Source organism: Amblyraja radiata, chromosome 28, assembly GCF_010909765.2.
Source record: "Amblyraja radiata isolate CabotCenter1 chromosome 28, sAmbRad1.1.pri, whole genome shotgun sequence".
NCBI lineage: Eukaryota > Metazoa > Chordata > Chondrichthyes > Rajiformes > Rajidae > Amblyraja > Amblyraja radiata.
In genome coordinates, this window is record NC_045983.1 from 1,403,950 (window position 1) to 1,419,215 (window position 15,266).

Below are 15,266 nucleotides of genomic sequence, written 5' to 3' on the forward strand. Positions count from 1 at the left end.
AGGGAAGATTCAAACAAGGGGACATGACTTGAGAATTAAGGGACTGAAGTTTAGGGGTAACATGAGGGGGAACTTCTTTACTCAGAGAGTGGTAGCTGTGTGGAATGAGCTTCCAGTGAAGGTGGTGGAGGCAGGTTCCTTTTTATCATTTAAAAATAAATTGGATAGTTATATGGATGGGAAAGGAATGGAGGGTTATGGTCTGAGCGCAGGTATATGGGACTAGGGGAGATTATGTGTTCGGCACGGACTAGAAGGGTCGAGATGGCCTGTTTCCGTGCTGTAATTGTTATATGGTTATATGGAAAGCTGGTCGTTTTTGTGACGTCATTGTGACGTCATCTGTGAAAGCTGGTCGTTTTTAATTCAAAGTCTTTTGACGTTTTTAAACTTCTTGCTTACTTTTAATCACTAACAAGTCGAGAAATAACGCATAAAATGTTCAGTGCAGGTGATCTCGGCCTCGAGGGGGGAAATGTCAATCGGAATATGTAAAAATTTAATCGGTACCGCGTAGTGTTTTTGTGAAGATGTAAAGACAACCACATATACACACACACATACATATACACACACATACACGCGTACAAGACCAGACAAGATGTATGCGTATATTCCTCTTAAACGTATACATTGTATTTGATTTCCTTAACTCGCGGGCAAATTGAACTAGCTTGGATGCGCCATAGGCGGTTCGGCGTGGACGAGTTGGGGCGAAGGGCGTGTTTTCGTGCTCTTTGGCAGGGGCGCTGCCTAGCCCGACAACGTCTTCGAGTCATCAACCTCTTTTGTGTGAAAGTGCAATAGACTTCAACACAACACTTTAAGGGGTACACAGATTGGGCGCCGCGCTGGAATATGATTTCAACAAGAAAGGCTAGCATGAGGACATTCAGACTCACGCATGTGGAATGATCACAGACATTCAACAGGCACCAGGCAAAGAAATCACCCAACCTGCGTTTGGTCTTTCCAACGTAAGTGAGGCAGCACTGAGAATGCAGAATACTAGATTAGCAGACGTCTATGATTAGTAAGGGTGTCCGGGGTTATGGGGAGAAGGCGGGAGAATGGAGCTGAGACGGAAAGATAGATCAACCATGATTGAATGACGCAGTAGACTTGATGGGCCGAATAGCCTAATTCTGCTCTTAGAAGTCATGAACTTGTGAACGTGTGAACATGTAAATAAATCGATGCCCCACTTGCTGAGGGGGTGTTGTCATTTCTACCGTTGTTTTCCTCAATAAGGAAAATAATCGAATAATCCGAAGAGCAAAACGCCTTACCCAGAGAAGGAACTGAGCTGTAAACGGTTTCATAGGAAATCTAAATATACGGTCTGTCTGAAACAGAGTTAATGCACGAACGAGTAGGTTGACATCAATCTTCCGGTGTCTTGAACCTCATAGAAGAACCGACATTTTGACTATTGTCATAATAATCTCAACAAGAACTCGGTTCGGATCCCGTAGAACAGGACCCCCGAAATACGTCCAGCGCTTAGTATTTCGATGTTGCATATTTAATCACAGCGTATTTAAGGTAATTACATTTCTCGTTACAAATGCCTTCCACATGCCAAAGCCTGGACCAGTACTGCCATCATCTCAGGTTTATCAATGCAACAACCATGCCTCCGGTGTTTATTTACCTGTACTCCGATTGTTTAAGCCCCTACAACAGACTCAATCCTGTCAGCTATCGGCATGCCTTGGTTAAGGTATAATCACGAAAATACAAAAGCCCGTCAAATATATTTCTGAAAATAACAACCTATTGCATTTAGCCATTTTGTTATTTACACAGCTGCCCGTTCAATGTTAACAGACACTTTATTCCATTTTTCAGATCTTCCCTGAATTTTCTTTGTGTCAGTACATAAATACACGTATTGGTGCAGATACTTAAAAACTGCAACATATCTGCACATTGTTGTAAAATATATGCCGGAGAACTGAAATGTTTATCTTTGTAGCCAAAATTCTCCGTTTGCCAATTCATTGAATGTATTACATAGGGCATCCACAGTAATATGAAATTCCCTGAAACAGCGAACAACAGTATCATTGATTTTTTCCGGTTTTCCACCTCTGAATCTCTTTCATTCCCACTGTTTCTCTGGAGTCTCTTGCGTATTTTATTTGCCGCTATCACGTGTCTAACTGTTAAAGCATTGAACAGAAGTATAAAACAGATTGGTAATAATGGTGTTACGATGCTGTCGAACAACTCGTGAATTTTCCACCAGTGTGAAGTGAAGTATTCACGCGTAGGAACGCAACGCCAAGGGACGTTATTAATTATGAGGTAAGGCTCGACTTGAAAATAAAATGGAATACATCTCAAGCAGCTCAATGCCACGACTATTAGTGAAACGTTTGTCGCTGTTTTCTCAGTACAATATTTCTTCCGTAGATTTTGACAGCAAATCGCGAGGTAACGATCGAAAGTGAAAGCAACTGTTAACCAAACGGAGCAGTCCATACTTGCGACTTTAAACAAAAGCGTAAGGGCGCATACCGGTGTAATGTGCAGGAAATCAGCGTACTGGTAAAGGTTATTAAGCTGCTCCACTACGATAGCAATGACAACCACCGTGAAATCAGCCGCTGCCATTCCCACCAGGTAGCGAGTGATACATTTGGAGAGTCCACACTTTCCGCGCGATAGAATCCCAATCGCCGTTAAATTAACTGTAAATAAAACGGAAGACAGAGAGAAAATGTCATAAACATTCAAACGAATCAGCATCAAATGTTTTGCATGGCAGGGACGTTCCTGGGCATCCTTCCAGGCGCCACTATCTGAAAACACTGCCTACGTTATCAGCTCGCCTGCATATCATTTGTGGAGGCAAACGGCAAGTGTGAGTCATACTTCGTATTGCAAAGCTGGGAGGCAAGGGAGTGAACAATCCTTTAGCTGTTAGTAGGTTTTTTTGCAAATGTACCGAGGTTACCCGCAATAATAAAAGATAAGCGATTGGAAAAACTTAAAGCGACAGACGACACCTGTGGAAAAGTGAAACACTAAGAATTAAGTTCACGTCCGTGGCGGGTAGGTGCTTTGAGGTGGATGGAACAAAATGGCCAACTCTGATGGCGCGAATAAGCAACGCCAAGTGTGGCTGGAATAATATTAACCGACAGTGAGAGCAGATAAAACAATGAATGTTTTAGAGATACACATAAGGCGCGGTTAGATTCTCGTCGGCCTACTGAGTCCGTACCGCCTAACCGCCTAACGATCTCCGCACACGAACCCCATCCTACACACTAGGGATCATTTAAATGTATACCAAGCAGATTAACCGACAAACCTGTACGTCTTTGGAATGTTGGAGGAAATCGGAACACCCGGGAAACACCATGCTTGTCAAGGGGAGAAGTACAAACTCTGTACAGACTGCACCCGTAGTCAGGATCCAACCCGGGTCCCTGGCGCTGTCAGGCGGCAACTTTACCACAGCGCCACCTAACAGATACAAAAGGTAGAGCATAGATCCAAAGAGCTATGCATATATAGAACACATTGTCTGTGCTCACCATATTGGCAAACTTGTCTCGCCCCATCTCATGTCAAATTGCCAGACTTCCCGGAGGTGTGAGATTGTGCTAATTGAGCATGCATATCAGAACCAGTTATATGGTGATCAGCTGTTGCACAACAGGGCTATCCCGTTAAGGCGAGTTATCCGGTTACAAAGTTCGGTATTTAATGCAGAAGACTGTAGCATTCGCAGGGGAAGATGAAGTGTTGTTGGAGTTGGATGATCAGCCATGATCATATTGAATGGCGGTGCAGGCTCGAATGGCCGAATGGCCTACTCCTGCACCTATTTTCTATGTTTCTATGTTGTTCCTCAATGTTGTGCTCAGCGTCTGCATGCAGGCAGAGGCCACGGATCGAAAATGCCAGAGACGCAATAGGATGGAGATTTAAACCGACATGAAGACAAAGTTCAGGTTCCCCTTCACGGTCTGAGCGCGTTTTTAATGAAGCATTGATCCAACTTATCTTAATTACCAGTCTAACTGCGTCTCTACATTGAAGAATGTCCTTTCTCCATATTTAGTAGAACGGACTGAAACGATGCAGCGCCGCAGTTCCGAATTATTACCGTTATGTGCCCGTGACTCACACTAGAATTATCTTCTTCCGCAAATTTTATCAATTAATGTCCCATCTCCCCCTGTTCAAATTATCATGTTGAGGTAGTCATCAATTCACTATGCTTTCGGCCATGTTGGTATTCCCCTCATGGATGGAAACCCGTTGTTCTATCTACACCTCCCGACCCGAACGGCAATTGCCATTCTCTCTCTCCTGTCTCGTGCGGATTCAGAGCTTTTGACTTTGAACCTTAACTCTGTTCCTCTTTACAAAGTTGCCGTCGAACAACTTCGCATTTCATTGATAATCTGACAAGATATCTTTGATCATTGGAATGTGTGGATCTAAGCACAATAAAGATTGGCCACTTTGCCCATTTCTGTGTCCCTGCGAGTCAGCAATGGGGTTCCTGTTTAGTCGAACATCTGGTGCATCGCTTCACGTAAACAAACCGAATCCCCGCTGAAGAACTCGCAACCCCACAGGAACAAAATTGGTCCAATATATCCGGTAATACCGGGACGTGGTTCATAGCTGGGTGTACCGTGTACATTGCGTTGGATAGGAAACACAATATCAAGTCAGCTGACACCCCATGCCTCCAGTCCTACGGAGGCATTTGTACGTGTGGGTCAGGAGGAATCCATTGTCTGTTACTGTCGAGATATCCTGGTCTCCAAAATAACCGAGACAGCAGGTTGAAGGAGTTACAATTGTGGGAGGGAATTGATTTGTTTCCACGTAAAATGTTTTGTTTGCCAGCACAAAGTTTTCAAGAGAATCAAGAGTTAAGAATGTTTTTTGCCATATGTCTCAGATTGAACAATTACATTCTTACTTACAGCAGCACAACATAATTTGTACATTGTGCACTGTACACAATATAATAAATGAGAAAAAAAGAGCGCAGAGCTCAGAGCACACACACAGAGCTCACAGAATGCCTCGTGTGCGATTTCACAGAGATTTCACGAAGGTGAAACGTTGTCAACAAAGTCGGCATTAATATCAACTGCAATGACACTTCTTGATTATTGATCGAGTTAGTGGACAGATCGAAGTACAACAATAGAAAGACGAAGCACACACAGAGCAACCAGATTGAGAGCCTTACCGGGAATACCAACCACTGCAAGTAGAGGATAGTAAATGCTCGCTATGTTGTATATTGCTGGATATGTCATTTTGTTTGTGAAACTGCGATTATCTGTACACAAGATTCCACATGAACGATGTATTGACGATTGGTTTAAACTGCTCTTATAGACGACACTGTTAAATAGTGGGATAGACTCTTGAACTCGCATTAGCCACAGACCACTGAACAAACACGGTAATCTATTTTTACCCTTTGGGTAATTCTGCAATGCATTATACTCCTGGGTTGAGCAACATGCCCGCACAAATTATGGTTAGTGTATCTTTTTAACACGAGTTATGTATTTATTCAATGCTTTCCGCCGTATTGATGTTATTTAGAATTTCAGCGTGTTTCTACAGTGGGTGTGGCACGTGTCTCCAGCACTTTTCTACTGTAGATATTTCACTGTAATATCACGAATCCACATTGAACGGCATTCGAAGGACTTGTAAATTCACGGATAGAGAGCTTATTTTCGAGAAGCCGGTTGGAATTTGTAGACATATTAACGACCTGTACATTTCCCGAATACAAATAAACCCCCCCACTGGAGGTCGCAGGCTCATGAAATAAATGTCCGCTGAACTTTCATCGTTGCAATCTCTTGTCTGCTTTAATTTTGATCTTTGTCTGCATTATACATATAGTATTCACGGTCTTCTTACTCCACTGCGATTGCTGACAGTTTCGCTCCTGTCTGAATGAAGCTTCCATCTGATCACAGATGCTACCTTCATATTTTCAGAAGAGAACGTCCTTTTCACCTTTTGGAGCCAAATATATTGAACAACACTTGATCAGCAGCCGACTCCGTCGTATCACCACGTGCATCTCCAGATGCTTCTTACCTCTTCGGAGAGTACATATTCCCACCATTTGCTGAAGTGGTTCCTTGCAGAACAAAACCATGTGACAAGTTTCTCGAGGTCCAAACTAAATCTCCGTCTTTTAGGTTCTGCGGTCCGGAACGCCTCTGATATGGGGACACCTTACTCAATATCTATACTTGCTAGGCCTCTTATCATTGTGTACATGTTCAGCAGGTTTCTGCAGAGCGGGAAGTTCCAAAGAAGATAAAATACATCTTATCATTTATTTTATTATAACTGAACAGTTCGTCCTGGGTAACATCCCATTTACATCTCCTGTACTTGATTCGGTGCAGTCAGCTTCTTCCTATTGCATTTGAACCAGACTATACATAATATTCCAGAAACAATATAAATTAGTACGGCGATCTCCCTGTTCTTATAAATAATGTTCTGATTGATGATGAACTGATCTGCACTCATCTCTGCTAGCCAATCTTCAGCCCACTTGCCCAGCTGATCAAGAGCCTGTTGTAACTTTTGATAACCATGAATCTATGAATCCACCCAGATTAGAGCCATCTGCAAATTTACCAATCAGCACATGTACATTCCTATCCGACTTATTGATGTGAACCACAAACAGCAACCGGTCAAGCACCAATCCCCAAGGTATAGCTGTCGTCACATGCCCCCAATCCGAAAATGAAACTTCCCCCATCAACCTTTGCTTTCTTCCATTAAACCGGATTTAAGTTCAATTGGCTCGATCTTCCTGGATCCCAATAATCCTGGGACATTCCTCAGCGGTCTACTGGGCGGAATCTTAATAGAGGCCTTGTTGAACTACATATAGACAACGTATACGGCCTTGTCGGCTTCGGAAGCCGCGGTTAGGAAGCGGCCGTTCCAGGTGGCCCAGCCGCTGAGAGGATTTTTCCGACGCCGGGGCAACAGCACCCGGCGAGAACGGCCAGGAACATCGGGCCTCCGTAGAGGCAATAGCGGAGGCCTCAATAGGCCTGACTTTGGGAGAACTGGGGATGGGGACTGGACATCGTGCCTTCCCCCACAGTGGTAACCATTGTGGGTGGATGATTTTTGTGTGTGAGTGAATATTTTAGTTTGTGTCCAAGATGGCTGTCGGAAAGGAGAGTGTGCGCTGGCGCGGTTTGGCTGCCGCTGCTCTCTCTTCACATTGTGTTTTTGATTTTTTTGTCTTTGGGTCGAATTCTGTCTTTAATTTGTGTATTGATGATGTCTTTATTATTTATTTTATTCCGATTATATGTTTTATTACTCTTGTTAATTTCTGTAAGGTGTCCTTGAGACTTTTGAAATGCGCCCACAAATAACATTTATTATTATTATTAGAAACGATAGAACCATATATTGGTATAGCAAATTGGAACCATATAACCATATAACCATATAACAATTACAGCACCGAAACAGGCCATCTCGGCCCTACATGTCCGTGCCGAACAATTATTTCCCCTAGTCCCATCTACCTGCACTCAGACCATAACCCTCCATTCCTTTCCCATCCATATACCTATCCAATTTATTTTTAAATGATAAAATCGAACCTGCCTCCACCACTTCCACTGGAAGCTCATCCCACACAGCTACCACTCGCTGAGTACAGAAGTTCCCCCTCATGTTACCCCTAAACATTTGTCCCTTAATTCTGAAGTCATGTCCTCTTGTTTGAATCTTCCCTACTCTCAATGGGAAAAGCTTGTCCACGACAACTCTGTCTATCCCTCTCATCATTTTATAGAACTCAATCAAGTCCCCCCTTAACCTTCCGCGCCCCAGAGAATAGACCTAACTTATTCAACCTTTCTCTGTAACTTAGTTGCTAAAACCCATGCACCATTCTAGTAAATCTCCTCTATACTCTCTCGATTTTGTTGACATCCTTCCTATAATTGGGCGACCAAAATTGTACACCATACTCCAGAATTGGTCTCACCAATGCCTTGTACAATTTTAACATTACATCCCAACCTCTATACTGAATGCTCTGATTTATAAAGGCTAGCATACCAAAAGCTTTCTTTACCACCCTATCTACATGAGATTCCACCTTCAGGGAACTATGCCCAGTTATTCCTAGATCCCTCTGTTCAACTGCATTCCTCAATTCGCTACCATTTACCATGTACATCCTATTTTGATTTGTCCTGCCAAGATGTAGCACCTCACACTTATCAGCATTAAACTCCATCCGCCATCTTTCAGCCCATTCTTCCAAATGGCCTAAATCTCTCTGTAGACTTTGGAAATCTACTTCATTATCCACAACACCACCTATCTTAGTATCATCTGCATACTTACTAATCCAATTTACCACACCTTCATCCAGATCATTGATGTACATGACAAACAAGAGTGGACCCAACACAGATCCCTGAGGCACCCCATTAGTCACCTGCCTCCAACCTGACAAACAGGCATCCACCATTACTCTCTGGCGTCTCCCATTCAGCCACTGTTGAATCCATCTTGCTACTCCTGCATTTATACCCAACAATTGAACCTTCTTAACCAACCTTCCATGAGGAACCTTGTCAAAGGCCTTATTAAAGTCCATATAGACAACATCCACTGCTTTACCCCCATCAATTTCCCTAGTAATCTCTTCATAAAATTCAAGAAGATTAGTCAAACATTAGTGAAACATGACCTTCCAGGCACAAATCCACGTTGACTGTTCCTAATCAGAACCTGTTTATCCAGATGCTTATATATATTATCTCTGAGTATCTTTTCCATTAATTTGCCCACGACTGAAGTTAAACTAACAGGTGTATAATTGCTAGGTTTACTCTCAGAACCCTTTTTAAACAATGGAACACAGTACGCCAATCCTCGGCCACTATTTCCATTTCTAATGACATTAGAAATATTTCTGTCATAGCCACTGCTATTCTACACTAACTTCCCTCAATGTCCTAGGGCAGTGGTTCTCAACCTTTTTTCAGTGATGTACCCCCTGTGAAATAATTTTTCAGCCAAGTACCCCCTAACCAGCGCAAAAATATAGGCCTACATATATGTAGGCCTATATTTTAAAATCTCACGTACCCCCTGGAGTGCCTTCACGTACCCCCAGGGGTACGCGTACCCCCATTTGAGAACCACTGTCCTAGGGAATAACCTGTCAGGACCTGAAGACTTATCCACTTTTATATTTTTCAAAAGTGTCAGTACTTCTTTTTCTTTGAATCTCATAGTATCCATTGCTACTCTACTCTTTTCACTTACCTCACATAATTCAATATCCTTCTCCTTGATGAATACTGAAGAAAAGAATTTGTTCAATATCTCCCCCGTCTCTTTTGGCTCTACAGATACCTGTCCACTCTGTCTCTCTAATGGACCAATTTTATCCCTCGTTACAGGGACATAAAGATTCTGTACTCTTAAAATGTCCCTTTTAAATGTCCTCCATTTCTCTTCTACATCCTTTCCATAAAACAAAATGTCCCAATTCACTCCTTTTAAAACCTTTCGCATCTCATCAAAGTTATCCTTTCTCCGATCAAAAATCTCAACCCTAGGTCCAGTTCTGACCCTCTCCATAATTATATTGAAACTAATGGTATTGTGATCACTAGACCTGAAGTGTTCCCCAACGCATACCTCCACCACCTGACCCGTCTCATTTCCTAACAGGAGGTCCAGCACTGCCCCTCCTCTAGTAGGTACCGCTATGTATTGCTGCAAAAAACTATCCTGCACACATTTTACAAACTCCAAACCATCCAGCCCATTTACAGAATGTGTTTCCCAGTCTATGTGTGGAAAACTGAAATCTCCCACAATCACTATCTTGTGCTTACTACTAATATCTGCTATCTCCTTACATATTTGCTCTTCCAATTCTCGCTCCCCATTTGGCGGTCTGTAATACACCCCTATAAGTGTTGCTACACCTTTCCCACTTCTCAGTTCCACACAAATAGCCTCCCTAGACGAGCCTTCCAATCTATCCTGTCAAAGCACTGCTGTAATATCTTCCCTGACAAGCAATGCAACACCTCCATCTCTTGCCCATCCAATTCTATCACACCTGAAGCAACGAAATCCTGGAACATTTAGTTTCCAATCACAGCCCTCCTGCAACCATGTTTCACTGATCGCCACAGCATCATACTTCCAGGTGTCAATCCAGGCTCTAAGCTCATCCACCTTTCTTACAATGCTCCTAGCATTAAAATGTGCACATTTAAGAAACTCGCCGCCTCTTATTCTCTGTTTATCTTCTTTTTCTTCTTTCTCCCCTAGATTTTGGGTCCGAGTGCTTCCATTCTCTGCCTCCTGCCTCACACTCTGTCTACTAGCTTTCTCTATTTGAGTCCCTCCCCCCAACCATTCTAGTTTAACGTCTCCCCAGTAGCCTTTACAAATCTCCCCGCCAGGATATTGGGCCCCCTCGGGTTCAAGTGCAACCCGTCCTTTCTGTCACACCTTCCCCAAAAGAAGTCCCAATGATCCAGAAACTTGAATCCCTGCCCACTGCACCAGTCATTCAGCCACGCATTTATCATCCACCTCGCTCCATTCCTACTCTCACTGTAGCGTGGCACAGGCAGTAATCCTGAGATTGTTATTTTTTTGGTCCTGAGATCCCTGGAACAATATAATCGAAGATCCTTACGAAAAATTCTGAGGATCAGCTGGGAGGACAAACGCACCAAGATCAGCGTTTTGGAGGAAGCCAACATGACCAGCATCACCACCATAATAATGCAGCACCTACTTTGATGAACTGGCCATATCATCCGCATGTTCAAAACACGTCTCCCGAAACAAATCCTGTACTCTCAACTGAAGGAAGGTCGGCAAGCCCCCGGCGGGCCAAAGAAAAGCTTCAAGGACAACACCAAGAACAGTCTGAAAAAATTCCACATCACATCAAGTAACTGGGAGTGCATTGCACTGGACATGCACTCCTGGAGGAAGTCCGTGCATGAATGAGCTGCACTTCACGAAATGGAAACACGCCGTGTCGCAGAGACAAGGCAACAGCACCGTAAGGAGAGAGAGAAGGGCGCTCAACAACTACCAACCACCACCAGTCTCCACTGCCCACGTGGCACCAAGGTGTTTGGATCGCGGATCGGCTTTCACAGACATCTGCAGGCCCACATGTCCAGAGGACAGTCATACTCGTTTCGAGTGACCGCCGATGATCACACAATTTAAACTGTTATGCCAAGCCAATTTATGTATATAATGTAAATAAATGAGGTGGACATCAATGTTAGTTGGTTAAGTTTAATTTTGAGATACAGCGCGGAGACAGGCCCTTCCACACACCGAATCCTCACCAAGGAAGGAACTGCAGATGCTGGTTTACACCGAAGATAGACACAAAAGCTGGAGTAACTCAGCGGGGCAGGCAGCATATCTGGAGAAAAGGTGACGTTTTTGGTCGAGACCCTTCTTCAGACTGAGAGGCAGGGGAAATTATGGGAAGGTACAGAACAAATCAGAGCCCGAAACGATGGCCCAGGAAAGGTGGAGCCCACAATGGTCAATTGCTGGTCATGGAAGAGATACAAACAGGGAAACAGAACAATAAAGTGGGGGAGGAACAGAGAGAGGGAAAGCAAGGGTTACTTGAGGTTAGAAAAGTCAATGTTCATACCGCTGGGGTGTAAGCTGCCCAAGCGAAATATGAGGTGCTGTTCTTCTAATTCAGTTGTTTGTAATTATGAAACACCAGTATGTAGCTAGCTATCCAGTCTGTAGCCATGTAGCGAGCTACATAGTTATCCAGTTTGTAACTCAGTCTCAGTAGCTACAAAGCTGTCCAGTATGTAGATCACCAGCCAGCTACCGAGCTATCCAGTATGTAGCTCAGTCTTGCTATTTACCTAGCTATCCAGTATGTAGCCATCTAGCTGGCTCAATTGTGATCATGTTTTGTCTTTCTGCTAACTGGTTAGCAAACGACTAAAACTTTTCACTGTACATAGAAACATAGAAACATAGAAAATAGGTGCAGGAGTAGGCCATTCAGTCCTTCGAGCCTGCACCGCCATTCAATATGATCATGGCTGATCATCCAACTCAGTAACCTGTACCTGACTTCTCTCCATACCCCCTGATCCCTTTAGCCACAAGGACCACATCTAACTCCCTCTTAAATACAGCCAATGAACTGGCCTCAACTACCTTCTGTGGCAGAGAATTCCAGAGAAAAATGTTTTCCTCATCTCGGTCCTAAAAGATTTCCCCCTTATCCTTAAACTGTGACCCCTTGTTCTGGACTTCCCCAACATCGGGAACAATTTTCCTGCATCTAGCCTGTCCAACCCCTTAAGAATTTTGCAAGTTTCTATAAGATCCCCCCTCAATCTTCTAAATTCTAGCGAGTACAAGCCGAGTCTATCCAGTCTTACTTCATATGAAAGTCCTGACATCCCAGGAAATACTCTGGTGAACCTTCTCTGTACACCCTCTATGGCAAGAATGTCTTTCCTCAGATTAGGAGACCAAAACGGCATGCAAAAATACTCCAGGTGTGGTCTCCCCATGACCCTGTACAACTGCAGTAGAACCTCACTGCTCCTATACTCAAATCATTTTGCTATGAATGCTAACATACCATTCGCTTTCTGCCTGCTGCACCTGCATGCCTACTTTTAATGACTGGTGTACCATGACACCCAGGTCTCGTTGCATCTCCCCTTTTCCTAAACGGCCACCATTCAAATAATAGTCTACTTTCCTGTTTTTGCCACCAAAGTGGATAACCTCACATTTATCCACGTTATACTGCATCTGCCATGCATTTGCCCACTCACCCAGCCTATCCAAGTCACCTTGCAGCCTCCTAGCATCCACTTCACAGCTAACACGGCCCCCCAGCTTCGTGTCATCTGCAAACTTGGATTGTGAAAAGGACCTGTTTACTCCTACTCTTTGCTTCCTGTCTGCCAGCCAGTTCTCTATCCACATCAATACTGAACCCCCAATACCGTGTGCTTTAAGTTTGTATACTAATCTCTTATGTGGGACCTTGTCGAAAGCCTTCTGAAAGTCCAGATATAACACATCCACCGGTTCTCCCTTATCCACTCTACTAGTTACATCCTCGAAAAATTCTATAAGATTCGTCAGACATGATTTACCTTTCATAAATCCATGCTGACTTTGTCCAATGAATTCACCACTTTCCAAATGTGCTGCTATCCCATCTTTAATAACTGATTCTAGCATTTTCCCCACTACCGATGTTAAACTAACTGGTCTGTAAGTCCCCGTTTTCTCTCTCCCTCCCTTTTTAAAAAGTGGGGTTACATTAGCTACCCTCCAATCCTCAGGAACTACTCCAGAATCTAAGGAGTTTTGAAAAATGATCACTAATGCATCCACTATTTCTGGGGCTACTTCATTAAGTACTCTGGGATTCAGACTAACTGGCCCAGGGGATTTATCGGCCTTTAATCCATTCAGTTGACCTAACACCACTTCCCGGCTAACCTGGATTTCACTCAGTTCCTCCATCTCATTTGACCCCCGGTCCCTTGCTATTTCCGGCAGATTATTTATGTCTTCCTTAGTGAAGACAGAACCAAAGTAGTTATTCAATTGGTCTGCCATGTCCTTGTTCCCCATGATCAATTCACCTGTTTCTGACTGCAAGGGACCTACATTTGTTTAACTAATCTTTTTCTCTTCACATATCTATAAAAAACTTTTGCAGTCAGTTTTTATGTTCCCTGCCAGTTTTCTTTCATAATCTATTTTCCCTTTCCTAATTAAACCCTTTGTCCACTTCTGCTGGACTCTGAATTTCTCCCAATCCTCTGGTAGGCTGCTTTTTCTGGCTAATTTGTATGCTTCATCTTTTGCTTTGATACTATCCCTGATTTCCCTTGTTATCCACGGATGCACTACCTTCCCTGATTTTTTCTTTTGCCAAACAGGGATGAACAATTGTTGTTGTTCATCCATGCAGTCATTAAATGCTTTCCATTGCATATCCACCGTCAACCCTTTAAGAATCAATTGCCAGTCTATCTTGGCCAATTCACGTCTCATACGCTCAAAGTTATCTTTCTTTAAATTCAGGACCCTTGTTTCTGAATTAACAATGTCACTCTCCATCCTAATTAAGAACTCAACCATATTATGGTCACTCTTGCCCAAGGGGCCACGCACAACAAGACTGCTAACTAACCCTTCCTCATTACTCAATACCCAGTCTAGAATAGCCTGCTCTCTCGTTGGTTCCTCTACATGTTGGCTTCAGTTGTTGTTGCTCATTTTACTTCGGAGTCACGTGAGTGATTCCATGAAGAACCCCGCCAGTCCGCATGCACATCAAAACGTCGTTCGCATGGCGAAGCACCGGACTGGCAGGCGCGTCGCTCCTGCCAGCGGTAAGTTTAAACCTACAGGTAAGTTTGTATTTTTCTTACCAGGTTCTGATTGTTTGCAGGAACGGCTTTTACAGAGATTTCCTGCTGGATATTGTCGCGAAACCCGGCGAGGGAAACCGGCTATGAGCTGTGGGGAGACCCGGTTACGGCCGCGGAAGCGGATAGTCAGTGGATGTCGGGTTCGCGTTCCCAATCACTGACAATGCGGTCTGTCGTTCTCGGGGAGGGGTAAATCCAGGACGAAGGCGGCATCACACCAGAGTCGCTGACAGTGCGGTCAGCGGCTCCCAGACCGCAGTGGTCCCCAGGACATGGGGTAAAACCAACAATAAAGCGGTCAGCCCTATGGACTTGGACGAGTCGGATTGGGAGGGTTCCCCTCCAGTAATGTATATATTTAGACGGTTGTGTTGTATGAAAGGAGAGAACGTTAGCACCCCCATGATAAGGATGGAAGGGGCCCTAGTGGCCTTACAACACACAAATGGTTTCAGGAGTTGTGTCAGCGCCGGCCTATGAAGAGCCCGCGCCAGCAGCGCCTGGGATAGGGCTGCTTAATGTCTCCCTCTTGGAGGAGGAGAGCATGCCGGGACAGTGTAATTCTGACGCCGAGTCTGAGGGTATATCCGTGGTGCATACCCCAAGGGATGAAGGGCATGGGTCAGAGGTACCATTCCTGACAGCAAGGTTTGCCATCCCAACAGAATCAGGGAAAAAATGTTCCACCCTGGTATAGGTCCGTTGGAAGAGCCCTATCAGCGCAGGTGTCAGGAGACTGCGGTAGCACCTTTTCAG

At 44.1% G+C, this 15,266-nt stretch overlaps 1 pseudogene; it reads left to right on the forward strand.

The window, feature by feature from the left end:
* Window positions 1-14,878: 14,878 nt before the first annotated feature.
* On the forward strand, window positions 14,879-14,974 carry LOC116989231 (annotated as a pseudogene).
* Window positions 14,975-15,266: the final 292 nt, after the last annotated feature.